This window comes from Ochlerotatus camptorhynchus, unplaced genomic scaffold (assembly GCF_037179485.1).
Source record: "Ochlerotatus camptorhynchus isolate MF236.1 unplaced genomic scaffold, CSIRO-AGI_Acam_v1.1 ptg000158l, whole genome shotgun sequence".
NCBI lineage: Eukaryota > Metazoa > Arthropoda > Insecta > Diptera > Culicidae > Ochlerotatus > Ochlerotatus camptorhynchus.
In genome coordinates this window covers 710023-729377 of record NW_027040648.1, presented here as the reverse complement: position 1 = coordinate 729377, position 19355 = coordinate 710023, and positions in this window count along the sequence as shown.

Below are 19355 nucleotides of genomic sequence, written 5' to 3'. Positions count from 1 at the left end.
GGGGTCGTCCAGATTCTTGCCGTCGATCTTGAAAACATCTTCGTAGCGAGCGTACCAAGCGTCAAAGAATAATCCACCGTCAGGATTGTAGTAGAAGTCTTCAATTCCCGTGGCCAACGATCTGTTCTTGTTGACTGGCTACCAGCTCGGTGAGAGGAAGAATTGCGTCCTTCAAATCCTGGTTGGACATCTTCAAATGACTTGATCTGGGTAGACTTGAAGTGATTCGATACCACCCTCGTCGCCAGATGTTACAGACTCCAATAAAAGGCTGGTTGTTGGTTAACTAGGTATGTATACTTCGGGGATCAGAACATTAATCAATGTAGAAAATAGTTGTGTCAAACAGTTCAAACCGTGACTAAATTGAATATCTCTGCTGACAAACGGTTTCAGTCAACATGTAATACATAAGTATTCTTAAAGGAAAACCTCTGCGGAATCGAATGGTGGTGGTCTCATTGGCCGGAAACTTTTGCTAGCCGAGATAAAGGCACAATCCGAATTCTCGGAATAGTATGAAATGCCACTATATAAGGTGTAACGACACCATATACACCCTCACGAAACCTATACGGGCCCAAACGGGGATCCGGGTCGACCGATAAAGTGGCTACATTATAAAAATTGTCCTAGAACCTTACGATTTTTTATATATTGTTCAGAATCACGAGATGAAAGCGTATTTAATATGGAAAGTATATATTACCTTAAGAAATTTTAAAAGCAATGGGTTTTAAGGACGTGTTCTCATTCTCACTATTTAACCATATAGAGGTCATTGCTCCCACAAAACCACTCACTCTCTCTAAACAAACACGATACCTGCACGGCCTGCTGCGCCAGAGCGCGGCCCAGAAGGGAATTCCACCCGTATCCAAAATTTTGACAAGTGCCCGAAATCGAGAGTAAACTATCAAATTTCATCCCAATTAATTGAAATCGTACGCCACAGGCCACTCCAGCTCTCTCTCTCTCTCTCTTTTGCCGAAGCAATGATAAAAACTAAACCCAAAGAACCGACCCTTTCCCCACTTCTGCTGGCTCACCTTCTGTCAACCGTCAGGTTCCCATTACCAAGGCAATGTGCACTGCGCTCGCGGGAGATTTCCTTGGTTGAACGAGGCGCCTGCATCCCGCTGGGGGGATTCTTCTCCGTCTAGTGGGTATTATTTATTTGTAAATTTTCAAACTGGGCACTTTGGAGAGGAACACGGGAACGTGCCTTCAAGAAGTTACAAATATTTACCTTTGGGAAGATTTCGATTTATTTTGTAGTCTAGCGCCTATACTTGATCGTAAAAGCCTTGCCAATTGTCGACAGTGTTGCCAGTGAAAGTTTGTTAGAAGTTTAAAACAAAGCTTCAAACTGACACAGAAATAGACACAGAGGAAGGGTGACGATGGACGGGGAGACTCCTCTCAGTTCCACAAATACGAATAATTTATTAAATATAAATGAATGAGACACTCCGGAATTAATCATATTAAAACGATCTCGATCTCAGTGGGATGCTTTTGTTTGCTTTTCAATTTTCTGGTTCTGGCTTTTGTGTGAACTCACTCACTGGTGGTGGGAGTGGTGGGAGCCGCAGCAGCAGCACAGGTATTTAAAGAACCGAGTGAATATTCATGACACGCACTTTGTTTGCGTTTTGCTTTGGCATTCGTTCGTTCTACATATGGTGGAGCAGCTCTAACTGGCAAAAACAAAGTCACTCTCCAGTCTTGAACCCACCGCCACGATTGGATCATATTAGTAAGCACTGTCTCTGCCTCTGCGCATGAACGGATGAGAGATACTGGTCTCGATTTTCCTAAAACAAAACCCTTGTGATGGATCAAATGTGGACATAAATCAATTCGGTAAGTCGTCGACGGACCGGTTGGTTTCAAGATGGATGACCGACCCAACCGGATCGATGGGGGACGTATTCGGATTGACACAGCTGACGGCGGCGGCGGCTGCTGCACCGTTGATCGGCGACAGAGGACCATTTGATAAATTCCATCAGCTCCGAACCGAAATGGGCAATGAATCATGTGGCCTGCTGTTTGCCGCCGAGCTGTCATTCGTCCACCGAGACTCGTTCGAAGATTCATCATGGGATGGATTAAATGGAAGTTATGCGTAATTCCTTGAAAGGCCGAGAGCTCGGCCGGATAATTAATTGACATTCGGGCATGGAATCTTGCAGCGTTGATAGAATGAAATATGCTGGGTTTTGAATCTACGCGCTCATTTGAAAAACTGGCTTCCACCAAAAGGTCAGCATAAATTCATTCAATTTATTCCCAGAATTTGCAAATAAAACAAACATAAACGATGCAAACAATCGCCGTGCACTTTCAGCAAAGCGCTCATTCCCTGGGCCACGCCGCCACTGCTCGACAGCCGTCACACAATCGTTTGTTTCAATTTATGTCAATTATGGATAAAATATGACGTCGTTTCGCTTTTACCCTTATTTTCATTTTCTGTCCGATTGTTTGTCGTTCGCTGCTTTCCCATTCCTGTGCATTGTTGTACTTCCACGAGGAAAACCTAATTCGATTGTTTTATACCCATCCATCCGGTGTAATGCGATGTGAAGTTTAATTAAACCCCAAAACATGGTGACTTTCCCCTGCTTGGAACAATAACAACTAACAAACAAACCTAGAACAAAGCCTGCTATGACGAACCTTTCGACGGTTGTCAAAAATTTTGAAAACTTTTGACAGTAATACCAGCGATGCAACATTCCGATTTGTTGTTGATGTTCAAACCCTCCCTGATCGTTATTGTTTGTTGCATGCTTTGATTGACACTTGCAAAGTACGTCGTCGGGTGTAAACAAATGCGTGAAATCCGAGTCGGCTTGTTTCATCCTTCGCTCGCAGTTGCACAGGAATCACCCCTCGCACAACCCCATCCGCACGGCGCCCGGTTGATCTAAATTCGATTACGTTCCGGCGATTCGGTTCGGGAAACCTACCAGTCGAGTGAAAATGAGAGTGCATTAGAAAATGAGAAAACGGTTCATCTTTCGATCCCCGGTTCTGCTGTTCCGGTGGTAAGTGCTGAGTAATAATAACAACGGAGCGAACCGAACCAGGTCAGGGGGAAGAATTGCTCCGGAAAAGGTCGGAGCTTTGCGTGGTGCCGAGTAATTTGGCTATGATTTATAGTCACTTGATGCGTGTGCGAAGGATTACAACAGAGTGATCGGAGGGTGCCAAGAGGAAGGAAGCCTTTAAGGAAAATGTGGGTGCTGGTAGGTGAGGCCTCTGATAGTCTAGTCTGTAAAGGTACGGTATTACCAAGCCGGAGGCAGCAGGTTCGATTCCCGATCCAGTCGTGGAAATCTTTCGGGTTGGAACTTCCCTGGACATAGCGCATCATTCTTCTTGTCACACAATATATACAAATTCATGCATTTTTTGGCATAGAAAACTCTCAATTAGTAACTGTGGAAGTGCGTCTAGAACACTAAGATGAGCGCCGGGAAAACGCTCGCTACAGAAGCGTAAAAAGCCTAGAGGTGGAAGAATAAGGGTACTGGTACTGGAAAAGGCAGCAGGCAATAAAGAAATATGAATATTTGAGTTGAGGGGAAAGATGTTTTCCAAAACGACACCGGCATGAAAGGAAGTGAAGTGAAACAGAATTGGTTCCAGGAAACTCGGAAGGGACTATCGAATCATAGATTTATCAAGATATAGGAAATAAAGAACAAATAACCGAAATCAAATGTAGTTTACTTTTGTATGCTGCCAGTTTTGACGTTGGACTACGTCTTTGTTTTATATATGGGAATACACTTTGCGAGTACGAAAAATGAACATGTAACGAAAAGTGGTCAGGTTTTGAACGATTATAGCTCGGCTATTCCATGATACATTTTCAATATGTTTACATCAATTGATTGGAATTTTCTCTAAGTATTAATTCCAATAGGTAAAACTATGGATTTTCTACAAAATTCTTTTGAGAAATTGTAACATTTTGTAAATCAAATGTTATCAAAACATAGTACGTTTAGAATAAACTTAACGATGTTGTTAACCAAAATGAAAAGCATGATTAAAATAAACATATTTATTCTTTTTTACAATCTTGCGAAATCAAACACGCTGCCTCTCACTCCAAAAGGCCTGGGTTCAATTCCAGTCGGTACCATTAGGATTTTTTGAGGTATACAATCTCTGATCATGCCTTTCTTCGGAAGGGCCTTTGTTCCCTGGTCCATGAGTTGATGGGTCAATGGGTAGGATCCAGGTGTGGGAGCTGCCTCCCTGGCGTTGGAAGCGTTGGTACTCGGTACGGAAAACAAAATCGATTTAAAACAAATCAAGAAAAAAAAAACACAGGTTTTCCCAAGGGGTCCGCAAGTGTGCCGATTGTGCCGGTCATAGGGCTAGCTGCGAGATACCTATCCCGGCAACCCGGGATTTCTGACACCTTGAATGTTTTGGTTTGAAATCGCAAGCATAAATCGGATTGAGGATGACGCGAGAAGTGGCGGGTGCGCGAAATTTTGGTATTTTGTGTTCATAGGATAATAAAAGTCCTGTGTTTTAGAGTTTTATAAGGCCATCAAAGGCAGATTAGAAACCTAGCCTTTCGTGATGTGAAAAGCCAGTGGGAAACATTGTAGGAGACCGACTATAGAGGATGGTGAATAGACTTCTGTAGTTTGTTTTGTGTGAGTTGCAGCATTATTTGAATTATGGGTACTAATGTGGTCCGATTAACTGCCTATTTCTCTTGAGTCCACTCTAGAACCTACATTTAGTATTTAGATCTATAAAGGGCCACCCACATTAGATCAGTTTGGGTTGCGTTGACGTTAATTTGGGAGTTAGACTAAAGATTTAGCTGTCATTTTACCGCAACGCGTTCGATCCGGATCTAATGTGCGTGGGCCTTAAGTGAACTGCTGGTATGAGTTCCTCTGGTATAGGAAGGTACAATTAGAGGATATTCCTGAATATACAGTCAAACAGCACGTAATGTTGTGAACAACTTCAATGACAGTTGTCCAACAGTGCTCCCATTTTATTTACAACAATCCAATGCCTAAGAGATTGTATGCCAAAGGTGTACCAATGGATGTGCCGAAAATGATTTCGGCACAATGTGCTGAGCGACTTACCCCTTGGGTTTTCCCCTCTTGCAAGGGTCACTCCAGTCCAAGCCGGAGGCGGCGGGTTCGATTCCCGGTCCGGTCGAGGGAATCTTTCGGGTTGGAAACTTTCTCGACTTCCCTGGGCATAGAGTATCATTGTGCTTGCCACACAATATACAAATACATGCATTGGTATTGGCATCGAAAGCTCTCAATTAATAACTGTGGAAGTGTATTTAGAACACTAAGTTGAGAGCACGCAATAAACAAATATGCGCTAAGCAATAAGCTTGAAATGCGAATAAGAAGAAGAAGAAGAAGGGTCACTCCGGTCTTGCCTGGGCTCTGACGATTCTCGTCAATGAGCGACGACACCTGGGAGGAACTGGCGATGGCCGAACTGGCGATGGCCGAACTGGCGATGGCCGAACTGGCGATGGCCGAACTGGCGATGGCCGAACTGGCGATGGCCGAACTGGCGATGGCCGAACTGGCGATGGCCGAACTGGCGATGGCCGAACTGGCGATGGCCGAACTGGTGATGGCCGAACTGGCGATGGCCGAACTGGCGATGGCCGAACTGGCGATGGCCGGATGGCGATGGTCGGATTGCGATGACCAGATGGCGATGGCTGGATGGTGAAGGCCGGATGGCGATGTCCATTTGTCAACTTGTCACTCTCAACATAGTTTCCCCATTTTTGTGTAGTGTTCGTGAGATCCAACTTGGAGAACTCAATAGACTTCTCTACCACCGTTAGTATTAGTGATCAGTTTCACTAATACATGCGTTTTACTGGTTGAAAATAAAAATAAAACAGACCGCTGTCAAGTCTTACACTTGGAAAGCTGATTTCATGGTTGAAAATAATAATCAAATCAATTTTACACGGCTACACTAGCTATGTTGTATTAGTGAGATTTTTCGTCGAGAAGTCAATTACCGAGCGTGGAAGCTGGATTGATTCAGCTGTCATTTTTGCGCAATGCATAAATTATGATGCATTGTACGATGGTCTAATGAGGTCTTATCTCTCTTATCGTGACTCAAGACACATTCAATCAATAGGGATTCTTCTTGTTTTTGAAATATTCTTCAATCATCATCATTAGTATACACACTTAATCTAGCTCGGTAAAATCTCCAACAGCCGATTACCTCGGCATTTACTTTTGCTGATATCTCTGCAAAATATCTGTTTGTTTGCTGGTATCTCAGCTAAATGTTATTTGTTAAAGGGTGTCCACGATGAAATTGCCACACTATGAAATTGCTCTAACTTTTTAACCGTTGGGTAGAATTTAATGAAAATTTGGGTGGATTTAGTTCATAGTGCATTATTTACATCCTGCAAGTTTTAAAGTCCTGTGATCAAAACTCGTAGAAATGGAGTCGAAAGAACAGCTCGTGCGTGATAAAATCTTGCGCATTCATCACGAGAACAAGGATCTCTCGCATCGTTCCATCGCTAAAACGTTGGGAATCGCGAATTCCACGGTGTCGCGAGTGATTAAGCGGTTCGAGGAACGGTTGACCACCGATCGGAAGCCCAGAAGTGAAGGAAAAAGTATTCCGTACAACACCAAAAATCACAACCGCGTAGTTGGGGCCTTCAACCGAAATCCGAACGCCTCCGTTAGGGATGTGGCTAAGAAGCTGCACCTAAGCCGAAGTTTTGTCCAGAAGGCCAAAACTAAGGCTGGGCTTCGAATGTTCAAGGTACAAAAGGCCCCTAATCGCGACGAGAAGCAGAACAAGTCCGCAAAAACCCGTGCCAGGAAGTTGTACCTCAACATGCTGACGAAAGTTGAATGCTGCATCATGGACGACGAAACATATGTGAAGGCCGACTTCAAACAGATCCCCGGCAACCTGTTTTTCACGGCCAAGGATAAGTTCAGCGTTCCGGAGCATGTCCGCACTCAGAAGATGTCCAAATTTGCGAAGAAATTCCTGGTTTGGCAAGCCATCTGCACGTGCGGGAAGCGGAGTGCACCTTTCGTGACCCAGGACACGATGAACGGACAGGTGTACATAAAAGAGTGCCTCCAGAAGCGGTTGCTTCCTCTCCTGAAGGCCCACAACGTCCCAACAATCTTCTGGCCGGATTTGGCCTCATGCCACTACTCCAAGGACGTGCTGAAGTGGTATGCGGACAATAAGGTCAATTTCGTGCCGAAAATGTTCAACCCTCCCAACACTCCGGAGCTCCGCCCCATCGAGAAGTACTGGGCGATTATGAAGCAGCACCTTCTTAAACGACCTAAGGTAGTGAAGACAGTCGAGGAACTGAAGAAAGTATGGGTTTACATGCAAAAAACGGTTGATTCACAGGTTGTGCAGAATCTTATGGCCGGGGTTAAGGCCAAGGTGCGGGCATTTGCGTATGGACTGTAAATAAAATACGAGTAAAATGGTAAAATGAAGTTTAATAGTTATTTCTCAATCCCTGAAAATTTGATGGCAATCGGATGAAAACTCGAATTTTGCGAATCAATTTTGTGTGTGGCAATTTCATCGTGGACACCCTTTAGCTGAGTCTCGGCAATTCACAGTGGTTGAAATCGGCATTTTCGTGCGCTTAATTAATAGCTCCTTTATCATGATATTAAGAGGTATGGTGCCTTCAGAAAAGTGTTTCAATATGTTACTGCGCTTCTTTTGATGTTTTTAGTTAAAAGATAATCCCCCTAAAAGTGAGATCGAAAATTTATTTTTTCAACTATTCAAGATACAGTGTTGGAGTCTGTGCAACTTACCTTGTGAAGAGCTGGTCCGAAAGTGAGTGGAGAGTTGCCCGTGTGTGTTTATGAAGCGTTGCCATAGATACCTCTGTTTACCAGCATTGAACTGCTGCGCTTACAACGGAGGGCTGCACACATGACTTGCTGACTCGTTAAGCGTCAAGTTAAGACCTGCTTACACTAGCGCTAATATATGCCACACATGTCCCTCTCTCCTCATAAAAAATAAAGAATTTTACCCGGTTTTCCTTTTCAGCCGTGAATGCACCATTGCTCTGACATCATTATCATCATCATGAAGATCAATGGGAGCACTGTTAGGGAGCTTAGGAATCTCGTTCAAAAATCGAAATGGATGATTTTTCAATTAATCTCATAGTTGCTCGGAGAAAAACTGACCCGATTGGATTCTGGGACTTCTGGGGCGCAATGTGGGATGTTTGCCGTATAGCAAAATGTTGGTAGACTGTGTACTAGTGAACTGAAGCCGTTGTGTCACGAAAATGAAAAGTGGACGCAGGCCTTGTTTTCTCTGCTGAGATCCCTCTAGTTGGAGCAGCTAGAGTGTGTTTCGTGGTTGATGGGGGTTTACGCTGCTGTGAGGAACGAAAGGCGAGAGTGCTGTTTTTAACACCTGTTGAAGATATAGTGGCAGCATTTCTATGGAGCTCTTAGAAATCTTCGTGATTAACGTGATATCATGGATTTCTTGGTAACATACCGGATGATATAATTCCTTTATTTTTTCTTAACTTTCATTCCATTATTATATTAAACATTAAATGTTGTGGACAGGACGGACCAGCAGGGCACCCGATTGACGCGAAATGGATGGGGAGAGTCGAAATGCCAACTCCCTGTCGTTTACATTTCGTGAAAAGAAGGTGGGCTCTTCTCCCCCACTCATTGGGACATCCTCCTGTTGGATGGCCTGTGTTTTGACCGGTTGTATGATCCTGTTGTTGGAAGGAGATTCTCATTTATTCCATGGATGCAAGTGGGCGATATTGCGCACGGATTCATCCAAACCGTTTTTGGCCCTTCATACAATGGCAGGTTGAATACAATTAGAAGCTTCGGTATTCTTCAGCTGCTAGATGGACGAAGGCAGTGCAAAGCGGCTGCTTTTTAACTTCGTCAGCTGACCAGCTTCACGGCGGATCTTCTGCGAGGACACCGGTGTGGAGAACATTGAGTTGGCCAGATGGTCGTTCACCAGCATTTTGTCGTTGGATAGCGAACGGACCTTCAAGGCACCCTAGATGGGGGAGGTTGCCTTCCGTTTTATTTTATTTTTTATTAAGTGCTACTGTCCATGACGTCGATTTCCTGTGTCAAACGGTCCTGTTGGTCCATCCGTACTGATATGCATTAGATAATGCTGGTAAAATGTAAAGTATGCGTTATTTTTTTGTTTAACCCTATTAGGGTTCGTGGCGTCATTTTCAAGCAATTGAGGCCAATTGATTTTTTTTTTGCAAAAGCGTCGCTTTGAAACGATTAAGGCTTTTTTTTATTTTATGACATCGTTTTGAAACGATTGAGGCAGATTTAGCAGTTTATTTATTTTAGTTTTTTTCGCGGTGGCATCGTTTTGAAACGATTTGAGCAGATTTTGTGTTTTCTGTAATGGCGTCGTTTTGAAACGATTGAGGCATATTTAGCATTTTTTTTTAGGCATTGGCATCGTTTTGAAACGATTTAGGCTGATTTTGCGTTTTCTGTAATGGCGTCGTTTTGAAACGATTAAGGCAGGCTTGGTAGTTTTTTTTCGCAATGGCGTCGTCTTGAGACGAATAAGGCATCGTCGTTTATAAACGAATCAACCGGATCTAGCAGTTTCCATTATTTTTTTTTTTTGCGGTGCGTGAAGGCTACGGTTATTCTAAACCGATTGATATTAGCGTGGCCTCTTTATGATAGAAAACCAAATGAGCTTATGGAAGATTCCATATGGATTAGTTAAATCTGGCAGGATCGCCAATGTGCAACTTACCTTGTGAAGAGCTGGTCCGAAAGTGAGTGGAGAGTTGCCCGTGTGTGTTTATGAAGCGTTGCCATAGATACCTCTGTTTACCAGCATTGAACTGCTGCGCTTACAACGGAGGGCTGCACACATGACTTGCTGACTCGTTAAGCGTCAAGTTAAGACCTGCTTACACTAGCGCTAATATATGCCACACAGAGTCTTCCACAAAGTTGTAGAAAATTTCTTTTTAAAGAACTATGCTGAAGACGCTTAATTAATATCTTTTTTACTTTTCAAGATATCAGTGCTAACATTTCAAAACGGCACAAAAGCCATTTGTAAACAAATGGTTTGTGGGCCCTTTACTCACTACTTGAAGTACACCCACGCGACACAACAGCAACATCGGGTAGGGGAAATTTTCCCCTTCCTGACGATGCTGTTGGTTTTCGTGGGCGTTCTTCGGGTAGCGAGTAAAGGGCCCACAAACCATTTGTTTACAAATGGCTTTTGCGCCGTTTTCAAATGTTAGCACTGATATGTGAAGTTTATTGACGACGGTCAATCAAAAAATGGTTTTCTCATCATAACTTTTTGATCTACATTTTTACGGCTTTGTCATGTTCTAGTAAGTTGTAGATAATAATAAAATACACAATATTGTAGAACACCGCATTGCAGTATCTAAAAAGTTATTGAAGTTTTTGTAGATTTTTAGACCATAATTTATGAACTTGTAACTTAGCAGGGTTCAAAATGGGGCAATATACCCATGGTGCAACTGAAACTTTAATAAATTCACTTCAAAATGATAGCAAACATCTGTGAATGTAAGCGATTGTTGGAAAACTATGATTTAAACAAAATAGTGATAGTCGTGCCTAAATGTGCATGCTATTGCATCAGAATTGCCGCACCTAGTGTTAGAGATATCTTGTATACATTATAATGCTACTGTTGAAATCAAGTAAGCCATGACCCAAGACTTCAATCATTTTTCTGAGTCCCTTAGCAACCATCGACAAGTGAAGTAAAATAACATTGTTAAATCTTAATTATTTGTTGGACATTGAGTGGTTTGAAAGCTCTATTGTGTACACGAATCACGGTAGCAGTGCCCAGTTTTAAACTGCATAAATGGCCTCCATCGGTATGTAAAATATCTCAATTTGAAATTTGACTGTCTATGTTTTGGAATTTATGCCAAGAACTATTTTTTAAATCATTCTTATATACCAGTTGAAATCGATAAACATCATCTATTTTCAACATGGAGAGCAGCAGGAAGGAGTTCGGCGATAAAAAATCACAGCGTATTCAAAGAGGTCCTGAAAGCCTATTCGATTGATTCAGACATTATGCCGGAAGTTGCTGTGGAGGTTGAAAAGTATACCAAAACTATTTGTGATATTTTTCAAAGGCTTTGGATAAAACATAATCGCACAGCTGACAGGGTGCTGCTCCCTAGGCTGCTCCACCATTTTGAGAATTTCAAAATACCTTTCAAACTTCCAGCAAACATCCTCAATATGCTTCCTTCGTCATCATCGAGCGTCCCGGCTGGGCTGAAGCTACGCGAGTCAGGTCAGAAACATGCTGCTGATATTCTTAAAGAGGCTGCGCAGACTACCCCGTCGCGGGCGAGCAAAATTGCTAAATCGTGGAAAAGATCATCGAACAATCCATTGTTCGAGTATAACGATGCTGAAGCTTTGGCATTATTTGTTGATGCAAAGTTGTCCAAATCGCAGTACGTTAGAATTCAGACCGAGGCCAAACAACGAAATGCGAATATATATCCGCCGTACCACCACATTCTAGAAGCGAAAAAAAGCTGTTATCCAGACGAAAACTATATACACGGTATGAAAAAATCTTGTAAATATTTCTGTAACTTGCAAGCATATTTTAATGTTTAAAAGTTAGATATATTTAAATGTTTAAAAGTTAGTTATTTAATATATTTAATATATATAAATGTATAAAAGTTAGTTATACTTATATTTATACTAAATATAGTTTAAAATTAAGTTTTTTTTCTGTGTTATAGTCAGCGACACATGTGTGGAAGTAAAACTACAACAGCTTCTTGACCACACGTCGGAGCGAATCGTCGATGCAAACGAAGAAAAGTTGGATAACTTCACAGATGAGGAGCTTCTAAACATCAATTTGACGATCAAGTGGGGAATGGACGGAAGTACCGGAAATGCTGAGTATAATCAAAAATTCGAGGATGATGACGGTTCAAAAAGCGATGCAAGCATGTTCATTACATCACTAGTTCCCATAGTTGCCGAAACGAATGGGAAGACATACTTTCGTAATCCTCGGGCATCATTAACTCGGCTGTGCCGGCCAATAAGGCTACAGATAATGGCCGAAACTGCTGAGCTTGCCATTCGGGAGAAAGAATATATTGAAGAACAAATTGAGAAACTGTTGCCAACGGAGTTTACGAAATATGGACGAGACATACGGGTTCGGTACAGTATGTTGTTAACTATGGTGGACGGGAAGATTTGTTCTGCACTCACAGGGACAAAATCGTCCCAAAGATGTTTTGTCTGCCTAGCAAAGCCTACAGAAATGAATGATATAGACAAAGTTCGACAGCGTAAAGTGAATGAGACTGCATTTCAGTATGGACTATGTCCTCTGCACGCATGGATTAGATTTTTCGAGTATTTTATGCATGTTGCATATCGACTTGAAACGAAGAAATGGCAGTCCCGCGGAGAAGATAAACAGAAAATGCTTGAACAGAAAAAGAAAATCCAACAGCGTTTGAAGGTAGAATTGGGTATGAATGTGGATCAACCACGATCTGGTGGATCTGGAACATCGAATAATGGAAATTTAGCTCGAAAATTTTTTGCGAACGCTGTACAAGTAGCAGACATCACTAAACTAAATCTCACAGCAATCCAGCGATGTGGTTCAATTCTCCAATCTATAGGATCAGGTTGCGAAATCGATTCAATATCATTTGACAACTATTGTGTTGAGACAGCACGCTTGAAATTATATCCCTGGTACTATCTACCAGCAAGTGTCCATAAGGTTCTTATACATGGGTCTTCCATAATTGACCATTTTATGGTACCAATCGGACAACTCTCAGAAGAAGCGCAAGAGGCAAGAAATAAAGATTGGAAAAGTTGCTCTGATGAGACAACGAAACCCTACCCCAAGCTCCTCCCCTGATCCTATCCTTCGAAAATGTACCCTTCTAACCTCGAGTAAGCCGCGAGTAATCGGCCCAACTCCTACTAGACATAGAATTAAGTGAATCTTGTTACACACAGTGAACAATGAATTATCGGCTCCGTAAAGCTAACGCGATTGAGCCTTCCAAATAAACGAACTAGATAAAAAAAAATATTGGAAAAGGTAGGTAAATATAAGCTTCATAATGTAATTATTTTATTGACATATTTTAACCCATCCAACAGATACCGAGAATTCAACACCCGAAAGCATTCAAGACAAGCTACGAATCGTGACCTTCTGAACATGCTACTAGTGTCTTCAGATCCATTGATCACAAGTATTCGAGGATGGCCGAAGAAAATCGAAAAATCACTATCGGATGACGCGAAAAGCCTTTTGAAAAGTTTTTCTTACGATAGTGAGAATGACAACGAGAACAACAACGAAATCAAAAGCGAGGACGACAGCGATTCATGAAATAGACATGTTGAAAAACTTTTATTATCAGTTTACTTTAATTTAATTTAATTGAACCCAATTAGCGTGCCGTATTTTTTACTATAACGAAGAAAAAGTTTTAACACGAAACATACCTTCCAAAAGCTTACATTCACAGATGTTTGCTATCATTTTGAAGTGAATTTATTAAAGTTTCAGATGCACCATGGGTATATTGCCCCATTTTGCCCCCTGCTAAGTTACAAGTTCATAAATTATGGTCTAAAAATCTACAAAAATTTCAATTACTTTTTTCTACAGAAGATACTGCAATGCGGTGTTCTACAATATTGTGTATTTTATTATTATCTACAACTTACTAGAACATGACAAAGCCGTAAAAATGTAGATCAAAAAGTTATGATGAGAAAACCATTTTTGAGGGACCGTCGTCAATAAACTTCACATATCTTGAAAAGTAAAAAAGATATTAATTAAGCGTCTTCAGCATAGTTCTTTAAAAAGAAATTTTCTACAACTTTGTCGAAGACTCCAACACTGTATCTTGAATAGTTGAAAAAATAAATTTTCGATCTCACTTTTAGGGGGATTAATCTTTTAACTAAAAACATCAAAAGAAGCGCAGTAACATATTGAAACACTTTTCTGAAGACACCATACCTCTTAATTTCATGATAAAGGAGCTATTAATTAAGCGCACGAAAATGACGATTTCAACCACTGTGGCAATTGTTTGACTAAATCTAAAATAAATTGCAGAATTACTCAGCTGTTGGAATCTCGGCGAAAAAAATTAAGTGTGTACACTAGAAATACTCAGAGGGAGAGATAGGCGGAGAAAACAAAATACAATTCGGCAGCAGGGATTTGTTCCTAAATAATCTTGCATCCCTTGCTAGAAGCTAGCATTTCAAATGACTTTTATTTTTGATTCGATTTACGTGCGAAATAATAATTGATTGCATTGCAATATTTTGCACAATTCTTGGTGCCATTTATTAACCAACAAAGATCAATTAATCAATAGAGTTAGAATATTGTTTTTGGTTCCAAAAACTAGTTGAATTTGAGAAGCACACAAAACATAAAGGTGATTGAATTTCTGTTCAATTGCTATACTCTCAAATTTATTCTAGAAGAATAAGAAATACTCGGAAAAAATCTAATTGAAATGTTCGATTGGCTCAGATTTTGACAGTTTATTTGGCTCAAAACATTCTCTCCGCCCATCTCTCCCTCTGAGTATTTCTAGTATACACATACATTGACACACAAGCCATCCGAAAATTTAAAGCAAGTATTTCATGATTTTACATCGTTTATTTTCTGCGTAAATCACCAACACTTATTGGAGAATATTTAAAAACAAGAAGAATCCGAATTGAGCCTTAATATATTTTAGATACGGCCTGTGCATTGGTTTCACCTTAAGCATCGATTCACTCTGTGGAAAAAGGCATAATATTTTATGGCTCCCTGGTGACGCTCGCTGATTCACGGTCGTTTCGAAAGCATCATGAGCGTTTTTTTATAGCGATTTTAATGATTCGCTATAAAAGCAAAGCAGTTCTAATTGTATATTTCGCAGACAATTTAGTTGTACTACGCTGCGTTTTTACTGTGAAAGATTCCCATAAGTAGAGTGAAGATCGGCTAATGTTTTCACCGTTTTAATACGATCGTAAAAATTTAGATTTCTCACCTCCACTTTCACAGTAGTTGACAGTATCGTCATCTACCGTATAGAGGGAGCAGCAGCAGCACTTTTTAATTGAAACCATAAACCATGTGTTAATGTTTTCGGCGTTTAATTGCGCATAATTAACGCCGAGCACACGGTTCATTTCTAAACCGTGAACCATCTTTAAGCCTGTGGCTGTGGCTCAGCTCCCACGACCGTAAAATCCAAAGTAGGCGGTGAGTATTCTTTTTTTTTTGCATCCATGCGCCCAGCAACTGACAGCTATTTGTTTACCACATTTACGGCATATCCGAAGTTCAACGCGCCAGATTGATGACAGGATCCCCGCGTGGTGTCGCCTGTGTGTGTGTGCGTTGTAATTTAAAAGGTGTGTTGTTTCGGTTGCCAGTTGTTGTAATCATCTATCTTCGACCGTATCCCAAAGTTACATCGCACCAGCTTTCGGAATTAATGGTGCTACCATTTTTTTTTCAGGTTTGTCAACCCCCGCTTGTCTGCCCGAGTCAGAGGATGCTTTACGGATTGCGATAAAAATCAAATTATAAATAAAATTCTTAAAATGAGACGACACAACACGAGTGTCAGACTGCGAGCGGGTAAGTTATTAACTTCTTTCCTCATGTTGGAGGTTATGTATGTTCTCCTCTGCGCTGCGATATCGCTTATAAATGGTTGTCTCCGGACAATTTTGAGGTTATGAGATAGAGATAAAAACTAGATGTCGTTTTTTTCATCGTCTGCATCTTTGTTTTGGTCCAATCAGTCTAATTTTCCTCCCTTTCGTTTTATCTGGTCTTTCTGTCAAAGCAATCTTCATTTGTTGTTGTTTTACTCTTCTTCCTTTTTTTCGTTTTCTAGGTTAGGTTTAGGTGAGAGGTTTAACTAGCTTGGAGCATGTTTTTTCACCGGAGTAGAAGGCTCCTATATAAAGATAATAACGAGGTAAATTAATTCTGGACAAACATTTCATCTCTTGCCAAGCAGCAGCCTCCCGGTAGTGATGATAGGTTGGTTATTGTTCAGAAAAATCTGTTCCACTGATAGAGCCTCCAAGTCCCATCAGCGTTTTTATTGGGGTCTATTCAGTTTGACTTCGTTGGAACTCATCTCCATAATTTTGCCATATATTTCCCGTGGACATTTCTCGTTCTCTGTTTACCTTTAGCTAGGAATATTGTCACCGGGGTCGATGAGACAGTCGGAAATAGACCTTTTAAATTAATTTGCTGCGGTCAGCTGGGTTTCGAGCTCGGCCAGCTCGGTGCGAGTGTTGTTGAGCCGATAATTGACGCTCGTAAATAAACACATTCTCCAGGTTGAATTGTTTGGTAGGTAGATTCTATCCGGAGATAATCATTCGCCGGCCTGCAGATTAATGTAAGTAGCCGGTGGAGTTGTCGTGACATTGTAATTTAACATAAATTGATCAAAGTTGCCATCCTCTTAGAATGTGTCAATTTTGTCCAATCGACTTTTTGTCGTTCTTTTGGAGAACTTCCGAGGACTTCATAATGTTAAGAGAATTCTGATGGTTTCTAGAGTTATTTATAAGCCCGGATACAAGTTTGGAGATTTCTATGACTTTCAGGGCTACCCATTTATATAATTTAGGAAATATCAACAACTCTAGTGACGTACTTCGACTACAATATGCAGTCTTCATCAGTATCGATCCCACTAAAGACTTATCAAAATCTAACCCCCTTAAGTATTCACCCCTTAGGGATTTTGATAAGTCTTTAGTCACCACAGCACCGGCAACCCGGCCCGCGGCGCTTTCGAAACGAAGGTTCTCTCAAACAACACTAGGCGCGCATTGAGTGGACGGATGAGTGCAATACAGATCTCTATACAGGTTGAAATCAATAGAATAGAATACAATAGAATAATCGAATTTGGAATGTTTACCTATTGCGATAATGTGGTATTTTATCTATTTATGTGGTACCTTATAAATTAACTTGAAATTAATAGGTGAGAGTAAGTTGTGCTTATATAATTAACTTAATTAATGCTAATTACCCTACTCTAAAACTACAGCTAAAAATATTGCTAGATATAGCAAAGTTCTTTGGAAATAGTGACTCAATGATTGTGAATTACTTTTGGTAGGTTAGAAACACTTAATTGTTTAATGCTAGAGATTAATTATGTTCCCATAACTATCGTAGCAGATAATTAGACCAAGACGGACGAGGAATTAAGAGGAGTCACTATCAGTGTAATAGTGCACTGTTTAATGTGAGTAAGACTTTATAATGAAATAGTACACGGTGTTTATTAATTTGTTTTCCAGCTTGAAGCATAAAATATACCTGCTATCAAGAACGGTGCGAGGTTTTGTTCATTAATAACACCCAAGTAACCAAAAGTTCTGATAAAAGGCTATTTGTGGTCGCCTACTTCGCATAACTAAAGCCCTACAGTAAAAGTATGGACGTCTGTCAAATGTTGTTCAAATCTAACTGTCAAAATGCACCGCTTTGCTCGATTGGAACAGCTTTTTTCAATTTTGTGGTGACAGTCTTCCATACTTTAACTGCCATAAGCAACGACGGTTTGTTGATGTTTGGAACCAATTTCACATATGGAAAATCAATAAGCGTACACAGGTGAGGCCCAGTGAATTTGTCGTCTCTTTCGTTCTTCGGCTGTTACAATGAATGACGGAGTTGGACGTCACACTCATATAACCTTTTATCAAAAGAGAGAATAAAAGAGATGGCAAATTCACTGCACGTTACCTATTTACATATCGTGGATGGATGATCAGCAGGCAGATTTTACAGCACATCCCGCCCCTGGTCAGGACCAACTTCAACAATACACCGTTTAGGCGCTCGTTCCAACAACGTGGGGATTGCTTGAGTCCATATATCGATTTTCGTAACTTGCGACAGTGGCCCTTATTACCGATGTCGCTTAACGGTGAAGTGACAACTTACCACTCACGGTGAAGTGATTGCCATTTGATTTATACGACAATCACTTCACCGTAAGGGCCAGTATTCACCTACTTTTTCATTCAATCGGGTACTACGAAAAAGTCATGTAAATTTCAGTACCCTGAGACCGACACACTTGTAAAGTGGCCCTTACGACATAAGAAAAAGTTGAAAGAGACGATAAAATCAATTCAATCAAACGCAATTTTCGTCGAATTGCGTATGTTCGGTTACATGACATCTTAGTTAGTTCAAGTTCCATGATTTACGTCAAATATGAATTACGTCACGTGTATAAATAGTAATTTTTGAGTGTGAATGTACAGCCCTTCTTTCAGATCGCTGTGAAGAAAGGCGGTCTTCACATCTATCTGATGTACATGGAATCCTTGATGCACAGCTACGGCTAGAACCGCCCGTACCGTAGGCAGCCTCGTCACAGGAGCATTCCGGGGCGCTGCAGGAAGCCTTTCACCCCCGGCCGGGCTTTGTGTCGAACGGGTCGTCCATTTTCATCCTCCTTCAAACAGAATACCCACTTCATTTACAGTGGCCTAGCATCGTTGGGACAGGTCGTCAGCCTCCACACTTCATTTCTGGCCATAGACTCCAGCTCGTCTTGTACCACCTTATACAAAAGCTCCCGATCATCAAGAACTTCGATTTGACAATAGTTTTCAGGGACATCTGAGAGGGAGGAAGAACCAACAGCATTCGCTCCGTAACCGGTAAAATAGTCAAAAAACTTACCCGGGAATCGGCGATCCCGTTCACTGTGCCTAGTGGACGTCTCACCGAAGTTCACATCCCGTTCTTGTTGCGGAGGGAGCGCAATGGGTAGCTTCGGAGATTCTTCTTCTTCCGATTCGTCATCAGTGATCTGGAATTCGGAATTTGAAATTTCCGAAACATCACTTTCATTACTGCTTCCACCGCACTTGCTGTTATCTCCATCTTGCTCGAACGTTACCGGAACTATCAGTTCCTCCTTCTTTTGAGTCATGAGATTATCTGCATATCGGAAGCTGGGTTCATTGAACTTAACGTCACGATCAATCACAATTTTAGGTAGGTCCTTGTTCCACAGCCAGTATCCGTTAGCGTTCAACTTGTTGCGTTGCTGAGCGGGAATCCACGCAAATGCTTTGCAACCAAATACTCTCAGCTTCTTCGGATTAGGCTTTTTCTTCATCCAGTATTCCACAGGTGTT